We start from the raw sequence: 7303 nt of genomic DNA on the forward strand, positions 1-7303 counted from the left end.
GTCCATCTTACGAATGGCACTTTTCCTTTCCATTTTTTTGAACGAGTGATTCCACTCGAGCAGATGTACGTAGTGAAAACCGTCAACTCCAAGCTCGTCTCAAGAATGTTATTTCTGTAGAGAAAATGAAGCAGGCTCTGGGGAAGAAGGATCTGGATCTTGCTGCCGCGCAGAAGGAGGCGCGAGAGAAAATAACACTTGCTGACAAGAAGCTTGCTTCAGTTGGCAAGTTAGAAGAAGAGAATTCCAAAACTGAAGACTGTTGTCTCTGACGCCAATCGGGAGGTCAAGCGACTGAAGAAAGACAAGGATAAGTTGTCTGATGAGATTGGGAGCCTCAAAGCCAAGAAGGGCGAGTTGGAGTCTTATCTGGGCCAGATTGCTGCACAACTGGTCTTAAAGCTTGAAGGTATTGATGTTCGACTGACTTGTTATGGTCGATTGACAGGTCTTATTATATTGTCGACTCACCATTCATCCGACTGTGCAGAGCTCTACCAGGACTTTGAAGCGGAAACTGGGTGGGTTGAGACGGGTCTCGACCCCATAAATTGCCCAGTCAAAGATGACGTCGCAATGAACACTACAAAAAAAAGACACATTGGTGACATGTTGGCCCGAATGAAAAAAATTCTGTCATACATATGACACTTCTATGACGATAATTGTGACAAACCCCAGTATCATCATAGATGTGGTGGGCTCCTACTTCTATGACAAAAAATCATGACAGAAAATGGGCTTTTCGTCCTGGGCGGGCCGTAGACGCAGCTGCATGACATTCTTTGGGCCGTCCATGACAGAAAAAACCGTGGTAGAAGCGAGGGGGGGGATTTCGGGGAGTTCCCGGTTACGGTGGGAGGTCGGGGGCCGAGCGATGCGCGTTTCTCTCATACACGTACGCGCGTGTGTGCGAGGCGTTGGCTCTAACTGAACCCGAGCGAGGCGTTGGGCTCTAACTGAACCCGAGCGATTGCACTGCAGGCTACACGTTACTGAACCCGAGCGATCGATCGATGGCTGTTAACTGAACCCGATCGAGTGATTCCTTCGCTACTGCTACTAACTGAAGCCGATCGATGCTGCCTCTGGGATGAACAGTGAGCATTGCAAGGGGGGTGGATGAACAGTGAGCGGTGGCGTTGCCTCTGGATGAACAGGACCCCGTGGTGTGGTGGAGGGCCGGATGAACGGTAGACGGTGGAGGGGTGCCCGTGGACGGGTGGTTGAACAGGACCCCGTGGTGTGGAGGGCTGGATGAACAGTAGACAGTGGACGGGTGGTTGAACAGTAGCCGGTGGAGTAGCGCGCGGTGGAGGCTGGATGAACAGGAGCCCATGGAGGCTGGAGGAGGTCGACGGTAGCCCATGGAGGCTGGAGGAGGTCGACGGTGGAGATGAACAGTATCCCATGGAGTCCCATTTTGCGGTACGCCACACCCCTCCCGATGAACAGGACCCCGTTTCGACCGTAGCGCTCCAACACAAGTCCGTTTCGTCCGTTTTGCGGTATGCCACCCCCCCCCCCCCCCGATCAACAGGACCCCCGTTTCGACCATAGGAGGTCCGTTTCCTCCGCTTTGCAGTACGCCAGACTCCTCCCGATCAACAGGACCCTGTTCCGAACGTAGGAGGTTTGTTTCCTCCATTGTTCGGTACGCCAGGCCTCGTTTCCATCGCCTGTTCCGTCCAAGCCCTCCCGATGAACACGACCACGCATTCCGTTCGGACCCAGCCGGTTGGCTCCCACGCGTTCTGTTGCCTCCCGATGAACACGACGCATTCCGTTGCCTCCCCACGAACATGACGCATTTCGTTGCCTCCCCATGAACACGACGACGGCGCTGTTTCTCCGTTCCGACCCAGCCATGTCAACGAGCCCTCGCCGTACGTATGCGCGAGTAGGCGTTTGAGACCCCGCCCGTATCTACACATATGTGGCCGTATTTTCTTTCTTGCACCCTGGCCGCTGTACGTACGTGTACATGCTATGTGCGCGCCTCTACTACGGCACGTACGCGCCTTTAGTACGACACATGCGCGCCTCTACATCCACGAGTATATATGTACGTACATGTTCGCGACCAGAATGACAACACTACGTACGCTTCAACTAGGTGGGTCCCGACTGTCAGGCACTTCCTTGCGTGCGAAGATGTAGCTGGTGGGTCCCAGCAGTCAGGGGGGCGAATTGTTTTGTTTTTTTTTTGCCCGGACGCACTTCCTTGCATGCGAAGGTGTAGCTAGTGGGTCCCAGCAGTCAGGGGGGAAACGTTTTTTTCGCGAAATATGGTGGCCCGTCCGGTGGGTCCCCGCTGTCAGGTGGAGGAATAATTATTTTGCGCGTAATAAGGAGGCACTTCCTTGCTGCGGCCGTGGACCCAGCTGTCAGCGTCTCCAGGCACAGTACTCTTCCAACAGAAGTCGGTCGTTGACCACATTGAGCACGCCGCGCCGAGAGCACCACGGCGGTGGACGACGGCGAGGCCTAGGAAGGGGACGATACGGAGGTAGGGAAGACTTGGCAGTTGTTTCCCACACGGAGGGGAGTACGACTATATGAGGGTTTACTGGTTCGTCTGCCGTCGCCGGAGAATAACAGTAGGTGTGGGTGAGTAGAGGGATGGCTAGGCCAGCGATGGGAGTACGGTGGGCTGGTGAGGCCTACGCGGCAGCACAGCCGGCCGCGGGGAGGAGGGAGCAGGCAGTCCCGCCGGCGCTTGTTTGAGTGGCTGGAGCAGGAAGAGCAGAGATTGAAGCACGATGGCCGTTCGATGGACATCCAACAGTCACTGCTTGTGCGTCAACCTTTTTTAGGAAAGCCCCAAATCTGTGGAAAACAGCATACAACCCATCTGCCATTATTTCTAATAATTTACAGCCCATTTGCTAATTCTTAAGGTTTTTTTGGAGCCCATATTCTTTTTGTTAGCATTACAACCCATATTGTGGCCACGGTTAAAAAATTATACGAAATTTTGCATATTTCGGTGTGGTCCGAACTGTTTTTAATCCCGAAATTTTGACTCACATTCAAACTGATTTTCAAAATAAATGTATATCAATATAAAATCCAACAAATTCTCCATGCATAAAAAATAATGTAATTTAAAATCTCGAAATGAAAAAAAGATATTTGAAACTAATTGCCGGTTTGATGTGTTTTAAAAATGTACAGCCCATTTCTCATTACTGATGGGCAATTTTCTCGGCCAGCCGAATGAAAGCTCTCCTCGTCTTGAAAGATTTGCAGCCCAACAGGCCTGACAAAGCGACTTACTTGGAAAATCACAAAAAAACTGGGGTGTGGCCGTGGACCCAGCTGTCAGCCTCTCCACGTACAGTACTCTTCCAATGGACGTCGTTCCTTGACCACATTGACCACGCCGTGCGGAGAGCACCACGGCGGTGGACGACGGCGAGGCCTAGGAAGGGGACGACGCGAAGCCGGGGAAGACGCGGTAGTGGAAGCCCGCGCGGAGAGGAGTACGAGGGTTCACTGGTTCGTCTGCGGTGTGAGGCTGCCATCGCCGCAGGGCCTGGCCAGTGGTGGGAATAGTAGGGGGCGGTGAGGCCTCCGCGGCAGCACAGCCGGCCACGGGAGGCAGGAGCATGCGGCACGACCGGCGCTGCTTTGGGCGGCTGGAGCAAGAAGACCAGAGGTTGAAGAAGCACTACGGCCGTTGTATGGACATCGTATGGTCACTGGAGCTAGAATCGTTCATATTGGCTAAGTTGACAAAGCCCTTCGTCCCCGTCAACTTAGTAGGCCCACAAGTCAGCCTCCCACCAAGGTGGGTCCCAGGTAGCCGGGGGAGTATTCATTTTTTGTGCGTAATAAGGAGGCACTTCTGGTGGGTCCGAGCTGACAGCGGGGGGAACATTTTTTTCATGAAATACAGTGGCCCGTCAGGTGGGTCCCAGCAGTCAGGGGGCAAACGTTCTTTCGCAAAATACGGTGGCACGTCCAGTGGGTCCCTGCTGTCAGTTGGAGGAATCATTATTTTCCGCGTAATAAGGAAGCACTTACTTGCTGCGGCCGTGGACCCAGCTGAGACTCTCCACGTACAGTGTACTTCCGATGGAAGTCGTTCCTTGACCATGTTGACCTTGCCGCATTCCATTGCATGCATGCGTCCATGGGCGTGGTGTGTCCCCACTGTCGGCCTCTCACATATAGTCATCTTCTGATGACTCTCGGTTGTTGACCACGTTGACCACACCGTGCCGAGCGCACCCAGACTGGAACGACCCGGATATGGGGAAGACGGGGCAGTGGAGTCGCAAATGGAGAGGAGTGGGAAACTTCACTGGTTCGGGTGCGCGGCAGCACAGCCGCGGTGCCGCCCACGGGAGACAGGAGCAAGAATAGAGGTTGAAGAAGGAGCACGGCTGTTGGACTAACATCCAATGGTCCAGCTGCTAGAATCATTTGTTGATTAAGTTGACAAAGCCGTGCGTACACGTCCGCTTAGTAGCCCCACAAGTCAGTCACCAAATCTGATGGGTCCCAGCTGTCAACGGGATGAATAATTTTTTTCGCAAAACAAGGAGGCACTTCCTTCCTTGCGAAGATACAGCCGGTGGGTCCCAGCTGTTAGGTGGAGGAAACTTTTTTCAGCTTAATAAGGAGGAACTTTCCTTGCGTGCGACCATGGACCTCGTGGGTCCCAGCTGCCAGGCTCTCCACGTACAGTCCTCTTCCGATGACTCTCGTTTGTTGACCATGCCGCACCGAACGCAGCGAGGCGGTGGACAACGGCGAGGCCCCGGACGGGAACGACTCGGAGATGGGAAAATGCGGCAATGGAGTCGCAGATTGAGAGGAGGAGAAGGGTTATAACTGGTTCTGTTGCAGCGTGGGGCTGTAGTCTGTGGAGAATAACAGGAGGTGTCGAGGGGTGGAGGGATATCCTGGCCGGCGGTGGGGTAGCCCTTCGCAACGATGCGTTCTAAGCAGAGCCGCTAGCCGCCGGAGGCCGGACCAGGCGGTCCCGGTGACGCTGGAGGAAGAAGACGAGAGATTGAAGGTGCATGTTGGCCGTTGGATATAAATCCAATGGCTGTGGATGACACAATCATTTGTTGACCAAGTTGACAATGCCCTGCGTAGGCTTCGACCTATTGGCCCACATGTTAGCCTGCAAAAATGTGGCATATATTTAACCCATGTTTTCTAGAATGTACAGTCCATTTGCTGGGCTGGGATAATAAATAATTTCGCGTCAATCAGGCCCATTTATATTTTCTAAGAAATCCCAGCCCATTTCACTTCCTTGAAATAGAATGTATTAGGTGGGCTCGTTATATATATAATGTTATGTTAGAAGGAGCAATTAATATCAAAAGAGGCACATTTTTTATATATAATTAAGAAATTAGCGAGTTATTGCTCAAAATAAAAATGAGCGCGTTATTATTAAATTGGTCCTTAAAATCTTCGCAAGCTTTTGTACGCAATCACCAGGATTTTCCTTGCCCGTGAGTCAAAAACAACCAGGATTTTCCTTGCCAACTTCTGTTAAACATTTACTTTTATGAGTTAATAACACATGGGATGTTTTTATAATGTATATATAAGTCTCTATAAAATATACGATAATAGTAATAATATAAATCTTTCCCTAATAATAAAGCACGGATTGACTCTTTGGGTTCACCGTCACAATACGCTTCTTTCCGTGAATTTACGCTTTCAGTATTTTTCCGTTAGTTTTGATCGAAAGTCCATCCAATTGCTGCGAGGCGGTACTAAAAACTTTGTCCATCCAATTGGTCCACGTCCACATTCTCTTATTGGGCATGCACGCATGTTTCGGCCTGCATGCACGCTTCTGTATCTGTACCTTACCTGATTTTCACACATGTACTCGGAGTAATCCCACCTCGATTGCTTACATGAAAGTCTACCAGTTTATATACCTAGGAAAATTACATATCAACAACGAGCCTCTTGAATCAACAAACACAGAATGAGAACGAAGGGAAATTGTACAACAAAACGGCAATCCGGCGGAGGCGCAGCGCGCAGATGCCTGCGACGCAGCCTGTTCCACACGCTGGCCACCTCTACACTGCGCACGACATGGACACGAGCGCGGCGGCAGGGTGGCTTGAGGCTCGTGGTGGACCGGATCCAGCGAGGGGAAGGTCGGATCCGTCGGCTTGGAGAGGGAGGTGTGGAGGAGCACGCGGGACAGAGGGCGGAGGAGGATGGAGGCGGAATGTCGAGGTCGGGCTGTGGACTCGGAGTGGAGGAGCCACAGAGAGGCCCGGGAGCCACCATGGCAGCCACGAGAGCGAGATGGGCCTGGCCATGCTCGGCGGTCGTCAGCCGACTTCGTGTTTCTCTGCTGATGATCCCTGACCACCTGCTACCCGGGGTCGGCTACTGTTATCTCAGTTTGCTTGGTAGTTTCATTCTTGCTTAAGATTAGACCTAGCCGTGTAGATGCAGATGGACATTGGAGGTACAGTGTTGGCACTGACGACTTGGATAAAAATATTTTTGTATGCACTCCGAGTGGGTCAGTCTATATACACTTAAATTTTCACATTCAGTTTCCTTCAGTTAGACGACAGCAAGGAGATAATGCACTCTTTTTTTCTCAAAAAATATCATAAGGGACATTTTTTGGAAGAATGACAAGCCATGTTGGCCATAGTTGGATTGAAAGAATTACAACGTTTTTGTGCCAAATAATCAAATATAGCACTGTTTTAGAAAAAAAAACTGAAACCATGAGAAATGTTGTTGTTGGATGTCAGTGCGCATCATATATCCTCTTGGCCATGCCGGTCATAACAACAACAACTTTCTTCAGGCTGGTGATGCTCATATTGTCAATCATTCTCACTGTGGTGCCTGAGACAAAAACTCCTATGGCAGTTTGGTAATTTATGATGTTATTACACCGGAGCACATGTAATGACAGACCCGGTAAAGAAGAATAGAACGTAAGTGTGTGCCATATTTTTTTTCCCGTTGCAACGCACAGGCCCTTTTGCTAGTATATATAATGGGGTTAGAAGGGAAAACATAAATTAGACACATCATTACTTTTATAAGAGATCTGTGTTTTATACCCCACAGTAGGCATACTAACAAGTTCACACACAAATACAACAGAAAAGGTAAACATTCATATCAAACTCAGGTTCACAGGACACGTTCATATTCATAGCCAACATTCACTATCAACAACTCAAAAGATTCATATATACACAAGCTCAGCATATCTATGCATCCAAATGATTGATAGATCACACGACAATGTTCTTACATAATTCACAAAAAGATTCAG

This window comes from Triticum urartu, chromosome 6, assembly GCF_003073215.2.
Source record: "Triticum urartu cultivar G1812 chromosome 6, Tu2.1, whole genome shotgun sequence".
NCBI classification, from domain to species: domain Eukaryota; kingdom Viridiplantae; phylum Streptophyta; class Magnoliopsida; order Poales; family Poaceae; genus Triticum; species Triticum urartu.